This window comes from Lynx rufus, unplaced genomic scaffold (genome assembly GCF_022079265.1).
Source record: "Lynx rufus isolate CCGP_SWC_20201006 ecotype Redwood Valley unplaced genomic scaffold, mLynRuf1.p SCAF_44, whole genome shotgun sequence".
NCBI classification, from domain to species: Eukaryota; Metazoa; Chordata; class Mammalia; order Carnivora; family Felidae; genus Lynx; species Lynx rufus.
This window is the reverse complement of record NW_025814861.1, coordinates 352,004-370,687: the sequence shown is the minus strand read 5'-3', so window position 1 is coordinate 370,687 and position 18,684 is coordinate 352,004. Positions and strand designations below refer to the sequence as shown.

The 18,684-nt window shown below is 54.4% G+C and overlaps 1 protein-coding gene across 1 annotated transcript in view; it reads right to left on the bottom strand.

Moving 5' to 3' along the window:
* The window catches only part of AK8 (adenylate kinase 8), a 127,957-nt gene that overhangs the window by 85,715 nt on the left and 23,558 nt on the right, over positions 1-18,684 (bottom strand). The window lies entirely within an intron of this gene.

Sequence of the window (18,684 nt, the reverse complement as noted above, 5' to 3'; positions counted from 1 at the left end):
CCCAGGTGCCCCTCTTTCTTAAAGAGAGCTTCTCAGATGAGAGATCCTGGGAGAAGGAATCGCTTGAGTCCAAACAAAACCCCACTTTTCTTAAGAACAAGCCCCAAATCTTGGAGCAGTAAGGGAACTGAGTTCAAGTTACTGTTCTGTAGCTAACTTGTTCCAGGGCTGAAATCCCTCAGGCTCCAGCCCCTTCTGGGTACATACAGTGAGGGAACTGGTCTAGAACATTTATCTTTATGAACCATGTAAGTCCAGTTGTGAAAGAAACACACGACTGCTGGATGTGATGTGGAGGATGCCAAGTCACTGGTAACACCACCGGCCCAGAATAGCCACGGTTGACACTTTGTTGTAGCTCCTTCCAGCCTTCAGTGACTGGCATCTTTTTCCTGGCAGGAAAAGGAATCACACTGTGCATACTATCTTGTGGCCTGTACTTTTCATACAGCAAAAACATTTCTGGAACATTTTCCCATGTGACAAAATGCTCCCCTTCCGGAAGTTTCCACAGCTGCCGGGCATGAGGTGAACTGACCTGACAAACGTTAAGCAATCCCATATTGTTGTTGATTTAGTTTCAGTCCTGTTTTTCACCATTATTTTTAAAAACGCTGTAAGTGTATCCTGAGGCACACAGAATATTCTGGAAATAGATTTCTAACAGTCAACACCCTCTTTTGTGACTTGATTACATTCCGCCATGTTGCTCTACAGAACTGCCCTGACCAGCGTAGGAATCCAATAGCAGGTCACTTGTTGCCTGTATCTTTGTCAATGTCGGGCATTATTTTGGGGGGAAAATCTGTCCAGCAAAGTAGAGTCCGCCATTGCTGCTTTAATTTACGTCTCCTTGATCGTTAGTGAGGCTCCATATTTTTTCCACATGTTTATCGGTAATTGAATTTTTTTTTCCTTTACAAAATGTCAATTCATACGATCTAGCGAGTATCCTCTTGGGGTTTCGTCCTTTTATTTATTCACAAGAGCTCTTTACATAAGAAGAATGCACCTATTTTGGCCAACACTACCACAGACCCTTTGAAGCAAACAATGTTGCCGATATTTTTTGCAGATTGTCTTTGACTTTCTAAATTTTGTGTGGGGGGCTGTTTTTTACCACATAAATTTTTGGCCAAATCAACTAGTGCCTCTATGCCTTCATTAAGTTCTTAAATTATGCAGGAAAGCACTCAGCCCCCGGAACCCTGGTTTCTAGAACCAATGAAGCAAAAGTGCAAAAAAAAAAAAAAAAATTTAACAGCCTTTTCTTGATCTGGTGTTGTATGGATGTGCAAAAAGGCCTTGCTCACGGCAGAGGCCCGTAAATATTCACTTGCATTTAAATTATGTTCTCTCAGGCTACCTGGGTGGCTCAGTCCGTTAAGCGTCTGGCTTTGGTTCAGGTCACGATCTCGCGGTCCGTGAGTTCCAGCCCCACATCGGGCTCTGTGCTGACAGCTCCGAGCCCGGAGCCTGCTTCGGATTCTGTGTCTCCCTCTCTCTCTGCCCCTCCCCTGCTCACGCTCTGTGTGTCTCTCTCTCTCTCTCTCTCTCTCTCTCTCTCTCAAAAATGAATATTAAAAACATTTTTTAAATAAAAAAATAATAAATTGTGTTCTTTTACGATTTTACTCCTTACATTTAAACATTCAATAGAGGCACATTTTATTTTGAAAATGACATGATGCTGTGGACTGATCTCCTTGTGGCTCACCAACTGGGCCAATCTCATCTGTGAAACAGCCTGTCTTTTCCCCTCTGAATACCATTTTTGTCACTGTCTGAATGCTGATGTGATGCTGGCTCTGGCATCTTCCTGCCCGTAGACTCTTGAATCATCCTCATGCCATTTAAAACAAAATTTTTAGGGGCGCCTGGGTGGCTCAGTCGGTTGAGCTTCCGACTTGGGCTCAGGTCATGATCTCGCGGTTCGTGAGTTCGAGCCCCACGTCAGGCTCTGTGCTGACGGCTCGGAGCCTGGAGGCTGCTTCGGATTCTGTGTCCCCCTTTCTCCCCACCCCACCCCTGCTTGTGCTCTGTCTCTCTCTGTCTTTCAAAAATGAATAAACATAAAAAAAATTTTTAACACATTTAAAAAAAATTTTTTTAATGTTTATTATTGAGAAAGAGAGACACAGAGCATGAGCAGGGGAGGGGCAGAGAGAGGAGGGGACACAGAATCCGAAGCAGGCTCCAGGCTCCGAGCCGTCAGCACAGAGCCCGACGCGGGGCTCGAACCCACAGACTGTGAGATCATGACCTGAGCTGAAGTCGGAGGCTTAACCACTGAGCCACCCAGGCGTGCCTTTTTAACAAATTTTTTAAAGTAATCTCTACGCGCGACGTGGGGCTCGAACTGAGGACCCTGCGATCAGGAGTCACATGCTCCACTGACCGAGCCAGCTGGGCACCCCTGGAATGACATTAAATGTGTAAATAAATTCGTGAAGAGTTGACAGTCTCACAGTATCAATACCTTATCTTCCCATTTGTCTAAACTGTTGTTTTATGTCCCTCAGCAATGTTCACATTAAACAACTTCTGAAGTCCTTTCAAGTCCTGGGAGTCTAGAGTTACACACACACCCACACACACTTTTCAATGGCTTCGATCTGATGTCCCGATACAAAGTGAGCCTTGGAAGAATTGAAACAAAGCAGGAAACCCTTGGAGCCTCCACTCAGCAGCGAGGGGGTCAGGTGGCCACCCCGGAAAGCCACAGTCTCTGACACTGGCTCTCAGGAGGGGACCCCCGCCAGAGACCCTCCCCCTCCCCCGTGACATCAGGAGAACTTGGTTGCTTGAAGGTCAGAGGGTGGACTTTTGGGGGTGAACTCAGACTCAAGGTCCTTTACAACCCACAACACCTGATTTCCACCACACCGCGTGTTCCTAAAAACGGAGCTAACCAGAAAAGGGCCTGCATTTCTTCAATATTAAAATATTTAGGTTCCAAAGGCCTCTGCTGACAGTTAAAAAAAAAAAAAAAAAAAAAACGAAACAAATTTACAGAGTAAAGAGTGCTGAAAAAAATCAGGCATGCCTTCATTAATTTCTTAAATTATGCAGGAAAGCGCTCAGCCTCCGGAACCCGGGTTTCTAGAACTAATGAAGCAAAAGTGCAAAAAAAAATTTTAACAGCCTTTTGCTCCCTCAAGTCCTTGTTAGAGCCGGCCTAGAGCCGGGCTGCGGCCCTTAAGAAGAACAAACACCTCAGATGTGCACCTGCCATGGGAGTCGGAGTCGCGACGTCTGCGAGCTCCCGGCTCGCGGCTCTGGAGGCCAAACCAAAATTTTCTGAACTTGAGCTACGTTCAGACCCCCTCAGTTTTTATTTGGGGGGGGGTAGGGGCTGGGGGCCCACCGATCGCCTCTTCTGGTACGGGGCCGGGCAGGGGGGTGCTGGGGACCGTTTCGAGTTCCTTTTTGAAGCTGGGAGAAGGTTGGAGCTCCGGCTCTGCTCAGCACCGAGAAAGACCTCGGCGTTTAATATTGCATTACCGAGCAATCATTATCATCTCGCCCATAAATTGCAGCTGATATCAGTATGTGGTCCAGAGCTTTTAGAACTATTCAGGGGAACAGCTCTCACCGACTTCTCGCTGGAAGAGAGCGGGCCTACCAATTACACAGGAAAAGTGTAGCAAAATGAGGAACATCTCCCTAATTAGCCTGGCCTCACTCGTGCGTCATTCTGGGGCGGATGTGACATTTTTAAAAGAGGGTGGGGGGGGGCTCTGAAGGGAACCCCAGGCCACCGGCTCCCCGGGGTTGCTCTCCCAGACTCAGGGGGATGGTGTGATCACCCAGGTCCTAAGGTCCCCAAGGGACCCCTTAGGGCAGCACACACGCGCTCTGTGGCAAAGGCAGCCATGGAGATTCCTCATCCCCCCGGAACCCCAGTCAGTCCTCCCCGGGAAGGAAGGGTGGTGACCGAGGCCTCCGTATGACGGGGTGTAGGTCCCAGGGCGTCCTCAAGATGGAAACCCCGGGCGGGGCACTGAGCTCTTGCATTTATACAGATGTGGGCAACTACCCAGTTGCAAAATGGACCACGCTTTCGGGGGGTAGGTGGGGGGCGGGGAGGGACACTGCCATTTTGGCCGAGAGCAACTTAATGGCCGCCGACTCTGGCAAAGCAAGAAGTCATAAATCAGTCAATAGCGCCCGGCCGGTGCCATGATGGCACACGCTCGTTAGGTTCGTGGGTCCGACTACCAGGAGTGGCTGAGCGCGGAGGTATCCGTCAGTCCCTAATTAGAATACATTATCCGTCTTCCTGACACTTCAGTGAAATGTCTATTCCGCTCTGGAGCCGCAGCTTTGTTCAGAGCAGGTTAATTGATATTCTGATGCCTTCGCTCGCCATACCCCCGTGGCTCGGTTCTGTTTTATCACACATCAAAAAGGCCGTATGCTCAGGGCACCCCATGCACCAGCACAGAGCCGGAGGTCTGCACAGCTGCGAGGGGTACGGTATCACAGGAGGGACAAGCACCGAGCAGATGTCACGGATGAGAAAAAAAAAAGGGGGAGCGAACGGAGCCAGCCAGCCTGGGGAACTTGGCGAGGCCCAGCGGAGCGCGGCCCGACGCGGAGCGGGCTGTCCTGCTCTGTGTGAACACTGGCCTTCTCTGCCCTCCTGACTATTATTAAAGCACAATTAGCAACTTCGCGCGGTAAAACGCCCGCCCTCCGGGCCCTCTGCCTCTCCGATGCATCGTCCCCCGCTCCCCTCCCCTCTCCGCCAAAGACCAGAGCGGGTGCTCCCCCTGGGAGGCCCCCTTGCCGGCTCCCCGCTCCAAGTGCAGACCGTACCAGACCGTCCCTGGAGCCGAGTGCTGATTCCTCGCGGTCCTGAGGGGGCGATCTGAGGCTGCAGACTTGGACTTGACGAATCAGATTCACCCAGCTCCAAGTCTGAACCAGGGGAAGCATCAAAAGATCACCACAGGCCCACCAGCTACCCCTCTTTTTTTATTTTTTTTTTCCCAATGAAATATGATGTGATTTCCCAACACATAAAAGAAGGAGAAAGGAGAGACGGTACCAGCCAGAAAGAAATGCATCTGAGAAGGTCGAGTTTGGGAAACTGACGCGTCCCAAAGGCGACCCGAGAGAACAGGAAGACCGTTTTGATGAACGGACGAAAGCTGGAATGGAATTGCCTCAGTAGCAGTTCCTTTGGTTTATACAAAACCACGGGCACCTTCGGTCTGCCGTGTACTCTCAGGACGTCTTCCGTCTCCAGCTCACCCGAAAGACGGCCGGCGAGGATTTTTGTTTCCAAGTTGAGCCTCAAACAATATGCAGCCCCTGCTGGCATTCCTGACCCCACTCAAGTATACGCACGCAGCAGAGCAGGTCGTTCCTTGACTCGCTCCTCCTGGCCCGCCCTGCCTCCAGCAAGGCGTGCCCTGGGCTTTGCCTGGCCTTCTGTGCACAGCCTAGCAGCAGGGCACGTGCTCAAAGGGGCACGCGGGGGCGACCGCTCTAAATAACCGACAGTGTCCATCCCACCGTTGTTCGTCAGCGACACAAGCGTGGCATTTCGCACAAACATGCGGATCCGGGCCAGCTGGTAGTCCTAGGTCTGCAGGTGAAAAGCCAGAGAGCTCCAGGGGGTTAAAACCTGGGACAGCACAGACGCGACTGTTCCCAAATAGCTAAAAAAGGTATTTTAAAGTCGAATTTACGTTAAATGTCCCTGGCGCCCCCAAAGATCCCCTGCAGAGGAAAACCCAGTTTGAAGACCACCCTGTTCTGTCCCCAGACGGACCAGTCCCATCCCACCCCCCACCCCCCCCCACCGATGCTGGGATGCCACCGAGGCAGCCCATTAGAGACATAACTCACTTCGGGGTATAGCATCTCGTTCTCAGGTGCAGACACAGCGGCCATGGTTGGAAACGAATGAAATGGGTAATCCAACCGCATCCAGTTAATGGGGCCATTCCACTCAAACACTTGACGGCACGTCTGTGGTGTGGTCCCACCTCCTCCAAAATGAGACCTGCCCTTTAGGATGTCAGATTATCTGGAGGGTGAAACATAGGGGCTTTGGAACCGGCCTGTGCCACTGCCAGCTGGATGACCTCCAACCAGTCACCTCAATCCCTCTGGCCTTGCCCTCCCTATCTGCAAAGTGGGGCAGTGACCGCAGTCTAGCCCGTAGCTGTTGGGATACTTAAATACGGACTCTAAGCAAGTACCCACAAAACAAGGCACGGTGCCTGGCAACAAAGAACGGGCCGGCTTCAGCATTATAATTATATTGTACTATAACATATTAGCATTATAATTCTGAGAGAGATGAGCTATGTTCTTTTTCTCTACCTACTCGCAAGAAGGAATCCTATGTAAGTTTGCAGAACTTAATACAGATGATTTAGAAAGGTGGTCTCTTGGAAACAGGAATAACTGACATTCTGGATGTGACCTGAGGAAAGTGGTCCAGTTCAAGACGATATGAGGAAAACACGTTTGGATTAGGACGAGGGGAGTCCGGTGAGTGGTCTCGGCGACGGCGGACCCGTCCCAGAGCACTCGAGGCCATCTGCCATCGCCGGGCCGGGGGCCCTCCCCAAGGATGAGCAGGAGCCACACGGGACCGCAGGTTGGGGTCCAGCACACGTGCAAACAATCATCACGTTGTTACGACGGGGCAAGATCCATTCACTCATTCACTCCCCCATCTATTCATTCATTCATTCATTCATTCGGGTATTTACACACACCCTGTGCTTCCATACTGGAAAGGTCAGCGGGCCTGCCCTGGGGGTGAACCGTCACCGGCTTCTTTAACCGACCGCCCCAAGTCTGTCTTACTCATCGCTTTTTCCCAGCTGGCCCTCTGACTGGTGACTGTGCAAGGCCTTGAACGTCATCTGTGAATCGAGAGGAAACGGACCAGGTGACCTCTACGTAGGGGAAGTGTAAGACTTACGGTCTAACAGGGCGCCTGGGTGGCTCAGTCGGTTGAGCGTCCGACTTCAGCTCAGGTCATGGTCTCGTGGCTCATGAGTTCGAGCCCCGTGTCGGGCTCTGTGCTGACAGCGCGGAACCCGTTTCGGATCCTCTGTCCCCCTCTCTCTGCCCCTCCCCCACTCGTCCGCACGCGCGCGTGCTCTCTCTCTCTCAAAAATAAATAAACATTACAAAAAAGATTTATGGTCTAACAAAGACGTTTAAGGGTGAATAATAGCACATTATTAATAATCATGCAGGAAAAGCAGGCTTCCACAGGACCAGTGACCACAGGACCAGTGACTGACTCACCTCTCCCGTGCTTTGAACATCACAATGTCACTTACTTCAGTCCCGCATCTTGTTTCTTGTCCTGCACCCCTGCCGGCTCTCTGAGATCATGAAAGGAAGGGGCACCCCCCCACCACCACCAAGGGGCAGGAGGGGCTGACAAGGACCCCAAGTCTGATCAACAACTAGAATGACTCCTCTCCGGGGAACTCCCAAGCACAGCATGACGGTCGAGTGCACAGAGCCCCCGGGGCTCACCCTCAGGGACTGCGGTGTCCCCCGTCCAGACCCCAAACGGCTCCTCAGACCTCACCTCTTCCTCTCCGTGCCAAGTTCACTGAACCAGGCACAGCCCCACACCGAAGCAGACAGCCCTCGGTTCCCGCCTCCCCTCAAGCTGGAGCTCTCCCCTCGTCCTGGGACCCCCATGCTGCCCGTCAGGGCCGCGGGCAGGGAAAGCACTGGCCACGGAGGGAGCCACGGCCGGGTCCAGATCGTGGCTCCTACCTCGCGGTTCTGTCGCCTCAATTACCCAGCCCCGAGCCTCAGTGCGCTCATCTGTAAAGTGGGGGCGGTAAGAACCCCCTTACAGGGAAAATCACTGAAACGGCTGCATGAGGTCGTCGACGGCAAGTGTGCCAGCAGAGTGCGAGTGGAAGTAGGCACTTCACACACACCAGTTCCTTTCTCTCCCCTAACCGCAATCGGGGCGCCAGGGAAGCTGAGAAAGGCTGAATCCGCAAAGGGGTGACTTCACAGAGCTCATTCCAGATCTCACAAGGAGGCAGCACCCTGGGCGACACTGGGCGCCTGCACGAGGAGTCCCTCAGGCTCCGGCACCCCATCCCCAGTGCTGCTGGCCCCTGTCCTTCCGTCTCCCCTGCGTCGGGTCACTCCCTCACGAAAGCGCCCTCCCACCCTTACTCCCTGTGTCCCAGTCAACGCAACCTTCTCCCTCCGCTCACTTCTCAACCTGCCGGAGGCTGGGACCACTCCCCACATCTTCCTGAACTCCTCTCCTCTCGGGTCCTCATCCTCCATCTTCCGCTTCCAGAGACTAGACCCCCTGCCGCTCCTCCAGGAAAAGCCCCACTTGGCCAATTGTTGCAAAGGGAAATGTGAGAAAACCCGTTATATCTTCAGAGAGTGAGAATTCACCAGATACTGGGGGGCGCCACAAAGTCTCAATAAATGACAGGCATGCCAATGGGATACACACTCGCTCTTGTGTTCTGTCCAATACTCTGATTTGTAGTTAGTGTTACAAGTAGTATATTAAAAAAAATTGTTTTAATGTTTATTATTGAGAAAGAGTATGAGCAGGGGAGGGGCAGAGGGAGACAGAGCATGAGTAGGGGAGGGGCAGAGAGAGAGGGAGGCACAGAATCGGAAGCAGGCTCCGGGCTCCGCCCTGTGAGCACAGAGCCCGACGACGCGGGGGCTCAAACTCACAAACCGTGAGTGAGATCGGGACCTGAGCCGAAGTCGGACGCTTCACCGACGGAGCCCCCCAGGCGCCCCCCCCCTTAAGTAGTCTGTTTAGAATTAAAATTGGGGGTGGTGAATACGTGCCCGCTCACACCCACGCGACTTTCCGCGTTTCTTTCGAATCCCATCGGCTAATGGGAATGCCCCCGTCTCCCAACCGTGTGACTGTTTCCTCTTCTGCAAGACAGGCGTGCTGGGAAGCGCCCGCCCTGCTGGGGTTGGGGGCCGCATGCGACGACACACACACAAAGAGCTAGCACGGCATCTGGCAGGTGCCGGAGGAGTGGCGGTGCCCAGCGCGTCCCAGCCTCGGGCACGCACCGCGCTGCTCCTAGTGGGCGGCCGGCCGAGGGCCCAAGGACACGAGGGGCTGCCGCCCTCTGCTCGGGCCCCCCGGCCGGCGTTTCCGGCTCCGCTCCACCTCCGAATCAGCGCTCCACCTGCCCCAGGCGACGTCCGCTGGTCCCCCGTCCGATCCTGTTTCCAACACCGCCGTGCCTCTCGATCCTCTGTGCTGCTCCAGGGTTACGGCCGCCCAAGCATCAGGCTCGGGGCCGCATCCCTGCCACCCGCTTCTCCTCCCAACAACCGTGAGAGGGATCGTCACGGGCTGGGCCTGCAGACAGCTGGGCCACGCGTGCCATTAACGGGCCCCGAGGCACGCCACCCGGCCACCCGGCCAAGCACGGCCTCAACTGAGGGTTGAGGGATCCCGGAGGGTGCACTCACCGGCCCCCCTCGGAGCCCTGCCTCACCGTGACGCGTGCCGTAAGTTTTCTGAGTGGAGGCTGGGCCGCCCCTCCGACGCCCTGCGATCCTGTGTCTGTGTTCCAGGAGCACACGGCCCCGGGCCTCAGCAGCGCTGTTGATCAATAAAACCGCGCTCCTCAGAGGGTGCGAGTGACATCCATAAACCCGCGGGTGTCAAAACAATGGCAAGAAAGTCCTGTGTTCCTCCCGTCAGAGGGTGAAAGCCGGGCGATTAATGCCAGCCCGATGACACCACAAGGACAGATAAAACAAACAGCCGGTGGTTCTGCAAACCAGACTCAGGCTCCTCTACTCTGCCAGCGTCTCCACCATAAATACTGACTCACGTCATGGGCAGGGGGGCATAAATCTGTGCCTAAAAAGGGACGAAGAAAAAGGCTCCAGAGATCTGCCAAGTCAACTTTAAACTTTTGGTTCCGCGGCCAAAAGTATGCCGCACCGACCCCTCCTCTCTTAACTGAGAGCCTCCGTGACGCTAAAGGGGATAAAGAAAAGAAAACCAGGTCAATCCGGGAACACAGAGTGTAATTCTGCATTTTATGTGCAGTAAAGCCCCCACCCCGGGCCCGGCGCAGGGCTGGTCGGTGTGGGGCTGGGGGTGTGAGCCTCTTCCGGTGAGCGCCGTGGACCTTCCCCGCGACCAGGGACGTGGGGAGTGTGGCCAGAGTCTGGCTTTTGACGAGGACACTCTTTCTTCAGCTCAAGGAGGGAGATGATTGCAGATGTTCTGGAAGGTCTGTTTTCCTTTAGGTAACACACGTTTCCCGCCTTGGGATCGGCAGCGGATTTCTGGTGCCGTGGCCTCCTCTCCCGTCGGATGGGAGGACGGCAGCACTGACCCCCCACCTGCACCGCCCACCACATGTCCACGAAAGCGGGCACCGTGTCTTTTGTTCCGTTCTGTCCCCGACGCGACAGAAAGCAGGCCGTGGCGCACGGTGGGTGCCCGTGAGTCTTAGTCGTTGACCCCTTCGCAGGTGTGGCTCCCGGGAGAAGATGCCTCCCGGCTTGGCACAGTGTCTGTAACGTATCGTGTGCTGCTAAGGACTGGCTAACCGTTATTTGTGTCTTTATCTTGAGGGACCGGTTCTGCTCTCTGCTGCCTGTGCTGCGGCTTCACTCGGGCCTTCGTTTTTATTCTTCCTGATCTCTACCACAACGAGACCACAGGCCCGATGAGTCACAGGGCAAGTCCGTGTCTTTCGAGCTCACTGAGGTCGAGGCCTGATTACATCCCAGGTAGATAACACACGCCCCCCGTGGACGTGTTCGGGTTTCCACTCCGGGCATCCGGTGGGCGCATTAGGAAGACCTGACCAACTGCCGGGGGCTGAGCAGAGCCGGCTGGACTCAGTGACCCGGGCGACAGGCGTGGTGTCCCCACGGGCCTCCCTTCGGCGCACCAGGGGCAGATGCAAGGATGCCGAGGTCTGGTCTTCCTTAGTCAGAGGGTGGCTTCCCCTCGGATGGGGCTCTGAGCATCATGGCTGCGACACAGAACACGACTGAGCAGGGCACTGACCGCCAGCTGGGCACCGAGGGGGCCCGCGTCCTGTCTCGCTCACGCTAAAGGTCTCTGCCCGACAGCCCAGGGCGGCCCTCGAGGGGAGCGAGTTCTACGAACTTGGCTTACGTTCGGCCTCACGCCGTACCACCTTTCGAGCTAGTCCTAACCTCCAGGGGGTAGAACTCATCCCCAGTGCAAGCTCACAGAATCAGAGAAAAACCAAGGCACGTGGACAGAAGTAGGAGACGGACTCCAGCTGGTTTTTAAATTCCATTGATTTTTTTCTTTTCCTCCGGCCTTACATTCAAAAGACTGCTAATTCTCATCCGTGCGGGCTGTGAGGATGTCCCAGGACTCACCCGAGTAATGATTCTGACCGCACGCTGTGGCGGCGGGCCACGAGCCGACCCCAGAGGCGCACGGACTCCAACGAAGTGAAGCAGGAAGCGGCAGCAGCCTTCTCCGGCCCGTCCGTGTGTGATCTGTCTCCAGCCACTCACCTTGTGTGAGAGAAGCCTCTTCACCTGCCCAAGTGGACCTCAGAGCCGAGGGCTGAGCCCTTGGCTTGGAGATCTCATTCGACAGGGAGAGCGAGACAGCCCGGCTTTGCAGACGGGGCACCGCGGCCCCCGGGGCCCACGCGGCCCACCTGCGACCTCAGGAGCTTCACACAGGCCTGTGCCGAGGCCCGCGTGGCTCTCCCCCCACCGGGTCCCCTTGGCCCACCGGCCCAGACCCGCCAGGGACAGGCCCGGCCAGCAGAGGCGGACACAAGCCATCTGCGGGGCCCATCAGTCACCTCTGAGGCTCGGAGGCTGCTGCCTTTTCCTGGGTGATCAACTCCCACCGTCTGCCAAGCCAGGGTCATTGGCTATCAGCCTTTCTGTCTCCACCGCACAGCGGTGGGAGGGAGGTGACCACACATCACGACATTTCTCCCTTGTCTCTTAGCCAGGATTTTCTCACCCATGGCCTCCCAACTCAGTCTGGTTCTGGTGACACAAAAACGCCTTTGTCCAGGGGTCTGCACAACAGCAGAGGCCCTGGCCCGAGCTGGGCCCGGCAGCCAGGTGGCCGAGAACCTCGGTGTGATAGTGGCTCTGACTTCGGCTAAGTCCCTTCTCCCATCTGGGCCTCAGTTTCTCCTTGTGTAAAAGATTTTTTTTTTTAATTTTCTTTAATGTTTATTTATTTTTGAGAGACGGAGACAGCATGGGCGGGGGAGGGGCAGAAAGAGAGAGAGGGAGACCCAGAATATGAAGCAGGGTCCAGGCTCTGAGCTGTCAGCACAGAGCCCGACATGGGGCTTGAACTCACGAACTGTGAGATCATGATCTGAGCCGAAGTCGGACGTTCAACCGACTGAGCCACCCAGGAGCCCCTAAAAGATTTTTTTTTAAGTTTATTTATAGATTTTGAGAAAGAGAGTGTGCACACGTGCACACAAGCACACAAGCAGGGAAAGGGCAGAGAGAGAGAGGGAGGGAGAGAATCCACCCAGGCGCCCCTAAAACAGTGTCTTTAGAAATCACCCTGTTTAAAACCTTTCACAGAAGGCGGGGTGCCTGGGTGGCTCGGTTGGTTAAACATCTGACTCTTGATTTCAGCTCATGTCATGATGCCGGGGTCGTGAGATCGAGCCCCACATCGGGCTCTGCACTGACATCCAGGAGACTGCTTGGGATTCCCTCTCTCCCTCTCTCTCTGCCCCTCCCCCATTCGTGTGTGTGTGTGTGTGTGTGTGTGTGTGTGTGTGTGTGTGTGCCCTCTCTTTCTCTCTCAAAATAAATTAATCAAAAAAATAAAGACACTGTTTTAAAAAAATGGTAAAATGAATTGGAATCCCTCCATACGGTGCACTTTTATGATATGCCTTTATTCAATACTTTAAAATCAAGTGTCCTGGGGGCGCCTGGGTGGCTCAGTCGGTTGAGTATCCGACTTCAGCTCAGGTCATGATCTCACGGTCTGTGAGTTCGAGCCCCGCGTCAGGCCCTGTGCTGACAGCTCGGAGCCCGGAGCCTGCTTCCGATTCTATGTCTCCCTCTCTCTCTCTGCCCCTCCCCTGCTCGTGCTCTGTCTATGTCTCTCAAAACTAAACAAACATTTAAAAAAAATTCTTTTTAAATCAAGTGCACTGGTGGCTGACCCTCGTTCTAGTCGATTAAAAGGATGATGAGGGAAGACAAAGGAAGTCTGTGCACAGGGCACCAAGACTGAATTGGAAGATGGTCCTCAAACCTTGAACCCCGGAGGCTCGGGGCGCAACACCACCCTGGGGGTGCAGCAGTTGAACTCAACAAGCTGTAGGGGGCCACGGCCAAATGCAGAATTTGAAAGCACTGATAACAGAAAACAATTTGAAGATGTGATGAGGAACGTCACTAAACAGTCTCCACAAGTTACGTAAACCAAGCCAGGGCAACAATCCAAATATCCTCCCCAGAGAAGCCTTAGGACAAATATGTTCCTGTTGCTGAAACCTGTTCAGACTGGACGGCATAGTCACATTGTATTTTAAGCACCTTCCCTCCTTGGGCCACCAGCCAGCTGGGATAAGATTTCACTTCCCTGGGTACAGACTGGGGGAATCACCCAAGCGGCATTCTCTCATTCATTCACTTTGCGAATATTTCCCGGGCTCGGAGCTGATGGCTGCTCAGCCGGGTTCTCTGCGGGGGCCTCACAGGGCAGCAGTCAAGGTGGGAGCCGGGCTGCGTTCTCATCTGGAGGCTCGACAGAGGAGGAATCCGCCTCTGAGCTCATTCTGGCCATTGGCAGAATTCCCTCCCGTGCAGCCGTATGTCTGACTCGGGCCCTGGTTTCTCGCGGGCTGGAGGCCGCCCTCGTGAGCCTCTCCAACACGGCAGCTGACTTGTCAAGCCAGTAAGGAGACTCTGTCTCTCCGGTCCACTCGGACGAAGTCTCAGATAATGTAACATCATCATGGGACTGACCCCTCCTCACCTCTGCCCTCTTCTGTTGGACCTGCTCCCACTCAAGGTGGGGGACACGGTCGCGGACACCAGGGGGAGGGAAACCACCGGGAGTCCCCCCACCAGGGTCTACGCCCCACACGCAGTGTGCGGAGACCCCGGGAGGGGGCCACACAGGTGAAGCTGGAGGAGGGGCGAAAGGCAGCGGACACGAGAGGAGCAGAGGGACGGAGCTGGGCAGCGGGCAGGCCCAGGCCTCCAGCGCTTTGAGGACGGACGCCCGAGAAGGCTGGAGAGCAACAGCGGTGCTCAGCGGTGGAGGACGCCCAACATTTGCTTTAAGTAGACAAACACTTCTCTAGGTATAAAATATAAACATCCTTTCGAGGGAGTGTTAACATCAGTTGCCTCCAGGAAGGGAGCCGGCGGCTGAGGGGACTTGGGCGCCTTTGGAATGTTGAGCCATCTGAACGTACTGCAGTCGAGAAATGAATTTGTTCATTTTCTTGAAGCCATCCCTGAGGCAGCGATATGCAGAAGGGGCCGGGAAGCAAGCAGGGTAGCTGTGGGGAGGGGCTAGGTCCCCAAGGAAGGAAAGGGACCTCAGTAATCCAAACCCGGGAGAGCACTATGACTCTGGAGAAGAAAAGACTTGTAATCTCTCTGGTGTTAGAGCCTTTTCCTCCACGTTTCCTGAACTCGCCGCCTCGTTTAGCTTCCCTCCGCCCTCAGAGATGTTGCCTGAAGACCTCTTGGACTTCAAGAACGTGGCTGTCCCTAAAGAAAGGCCATGGGTCCCCAACAGGTAGAGCCCACGTCCTTTTCACCGTTCCAATACAAAGTGCTAATTTGTCTTTCTCCAATGCATTTGCTGGTCACTTCAAAGAGATTCTTCAAAGAGATTGCATTAGACCAAAAAAAAGGAAAAGAGAAGAAAAACCCCCCAACATTAACTACAGAATCCTGATGGGTTATGATCGCATTACTTTTCCCTGAACGCTATTCCCTGCTTCCTTTTTGTGCTCTAAATTACCAATTCTAGTCCCTGTGTAGCTAAATAATAATAATTACCATATAAATGAATATGCATATGTGTCATTTTTCTCCCCCAAAAGCAAGAAAGCCTGTTTATTTTGGATGAGGGTTTGTTTTGTTTCCGAACAACCAAAGCACATAATTAGAAGCCTCACCTCTTGCTCTCGAAGTCCTGTCTCCGCCGGGAAGAGATGAAAAAGGTACGGAATGCCCCTTGAAGCTCAGAAGGAATTTTAAAACAAATTAAAGGAGATATTTCTCTGCGCTGCAGGTAACAATGGCTTGGACGGGATCAGAATCAGAACGCAAAGGCCGGAAGGGGCTTCGAAGCTGAAGCTGGGCCTGGCCGTTCACGGATAAGGGCGGGAGGCCTCGTGAAGGGGGGGGGACACAGCGTGCACTGGGGAGCCAAGAAGACAGTGGCCAACAGCAGAACTCCGCGTTTGCGTTTCTGTTCTGGGACGGACCGTGGGACCCCCGGCAGGGCACACAACGTCTGCAAGCCTCAGCTTCTGCAGCCCGAAATGCAGTGAGGGCAGGGCCTCCTCTACCAGGCTGCTGTCAGGATGCATGAGGTCACGGACGCGGCCCTCAGCCCTCTGCTCCCATTGGGGATCTCCGTCGACGGCCTCACTGCAGAGGCGCCCTGTGCCCCTGCGGTGTGGTGTTGTGGGCCAGGTGCCAGGCCAGGCGCCCCAAGTCGTTGGAGTCCAGGCACCCTCCAGCCACCATCACCAACACAGTAACAATGATATCACCAAAATCATTATAAATACCGAATCAATAGTATTAAATCAACCAAGAGTATTCATTATGCACGATAGAGTCGTACGGTACAACAGAACTCATAATAATCTCACTTACGCTAGAACTAACCGACAACTCTAATAGTAAATATTATCACCATCTTCATGATGGTGGCGGCTGTTGGCAAGGACCAGGGATGCCTGGTCTTACGCTCTGTCCACACTGCAGGTGCTGTGCAGACCAAACTTTTAGGTAAGCTCAAGAGGGTTTATAGAAGTTACATGCGTGTTTCAGAGACTAACCTGGGTCACTGAGGGCAAGATTGGGATGTGCAGTTGAAGTCACAGAAGCGAGAAGCACCAGCTTTGCCCCAGAAGCCATGACTTCTCGTGACTTACGGAGATTAAAAAACAAACAAACGAAAAAGGATATGAACAAAGCAGCCCGGTCCAGCTGGAGCCTGTGTCCGGACCCAGTGCCCGGATCTCCGAGGCATAGTTCAAGGTGGTTTATCTCCCCTGGGGAACGCACCCAGTGACCCAACCCCACAATTCCACACTTCTGAATTCCAGGTTGAACGCTTATGCACCAGAAACAGGCAGTAATCTACGAAAATAACTTACACAAAGTAACATTTCTACGTCTTCAGATCGGGTTGGGTAAAGCCTGGCCCGAAGCCAAAAGGAGGGCCCGAGTGGAGAAGCTGAGTCTGCCGACCTGCCTGCCAGACCCGGGGTCTTTTCTTGTTCTCGCAGTCAGCTGGGTGGGGGGGCTCCAGGCCTCTTTTGCACCAAGGCAGCCAGGACACGCGAACACTCTTGACCCAGGACGTGGCAGTTCTGGCTGGAGCTCCTGGATCATGACGTGGTGTGGCATCGTAAGCATCTTAAAGAGAAATCTGGGGGGTCCTGGCTGGCTCAGTCAGTTGAGCATCCAACTTCAGCTCAGGTCATGATCTCGCAGTTTGCGAGTTCGAGCCCCGTGTCAGGCTCTGTGCTGTCAGCGCAGAACCCGCTTCGGATCCTCTGTCCCCCTCCCTCTGCCCCTGCCCCACTCGCTCACGCACTCTTTCTCTCTCTCTCAAAAATAGGTAAACATTAAAAAAAGAAAAGAAAAGAAAAGAAAAGACGGGCGCCTGGGTGGCTCAGTCGGTTAAGTGTCCGACTTCAGCTCAGATTATGATCTCACGGTTTGTGGGTTCGAGCCCTGCATCAGGCTCTGTGCTGACAGCTCAGAGCCTGCAGCCTGTTTCAGATTCTGTCTCTGGCTCTCTCTCTGCCCCTCCCCTGCTTGTGCTCTGTCTCTCTGTCTCTGAAATAAATATTAAAAAAAAATTTTTTTTTAATAAAAAGAAAAAAAAAGGAAATCTTAAGGGGGTGTGGGGAGATCCTGCCGCCTGCCTTTGCTGATGCCAAGAACCACCACGGAGCTGCCCTCACCGGGACACCATTTGGGCCGGGGAGCAGTTGTGGCTCGAGAGGAGGCCACATCGCTCAGGGCGAGTGAGATTCCTGGGGTAGGAACCCAAGGGTGACTCCCTTCCACAGCTACCACGCCCTGGTTCCAGAAGCTCTCAGCATCCTGGACCGGCCCCACGTGCAAGGCTGTCTCTGGCTCTCTTAAATGCAGCCCCCACCCCGCGGCCAGGTCCCAGTCCCGGTGACTCGGGTACGCTCATGCCCAAGGAGTAACGCCCAACATTCGGCCAAACGGGGCCAGCACGGCCCTAAGCAGTAGAGAAGCAGCTTGGCCCTGAAGCGGGAAGAGAGAAACAGACCTGAACGCTTCCAGCCTGGTGATCTGCAATGTAAGAGTTTAATTTGACTTGGCAAACTCATTATCAATTATGGATTAAGGCATAGAGCATTTTGTCCGGAAAGTGCCGGCCCGTTTCTAGTCACTTAGGAGGCCCTCCCCTCCCCCTTTATTCCTGACAAATGACTGTTTCCGCACCTCCCAGATAAAAGAGAGGGAACCTTCGAGAGGGTGACCGACTGATGGGTCAGTTTTAAGAAGAACCGATCCGAGGTTGGTATGAAGGGGGGTCCGGGCCTCGTTCTGCCTGCCACCCTCCCTCCCCGCCCCCCACCAAGACAGCCCCTCCACAGACCACGCCGGCCCCATCTCTGGAGGTTTCTGTAACAACCTGGCTCTCCCGGCCTGGCTAGTGGCCCTCACGGCCCTTCTGACAGCTGGCCCTCCTTTGGGCATGCAAGGCCGTATCCGACCGCAGCTGGTGAGCTCAAGACCAAGGGACCCCCTTGCTCGTGGGGGGCTGAGGCAGAGGGAAAGGGTCCAGCAGCAAAGACCACGTGGTGCCTGCAACAAGGCACTTGACTGGAGTAGGGGGAACTGAGCCAGATGGGCTTGGGAGCAGGTGACAAGTCTTCAAATGAGCCTATGGCTAAGGGGCCTTTCTTCTAGCACTGCTGGAAGGTGGAAGTTTGCTGTGTGTGGGGGTGTGTGTGTAGGAGGCTTTATTTCACTTGGGGAGGGGTGGGAGGGAGAACCTTGAGAGACAAGGCAGCAGGCAGGGCAGGAGGGAGGCTGGTGCTTAGACCAGGACTGGGCCGGGGAAGGGCTGCCCCCAGGCCTATTGGGAAGAAGAAACTGAGGCCGGCCTCTGCTGAGACCTAACCCAAGGGGGTGGGGGTGGGAACTGGGTCTGGAGGAATGAAGGCCCCCTCCCTCCAGGCTGGACACGGAGCCCGGGTCCTGTCTCACTTTCCTCCTCTAGGGCCTTAGTTCCTCCTGGCTCACTGGGGCCACATGACCCCCCAACCTCACTGCTCCTGCCCCAGAGGAAGGGGCCAGATCAGACAGGGCGGTGGACACAGAGCCTGAGGGAAGTTAGGGAATGAAGGGCGGGGTCCCTGGTGCACGAGGGGGGACGTTTGCTTTTTATTTGGAAATGAAGAGAGAAGGCAAAAGCGTTTTTCA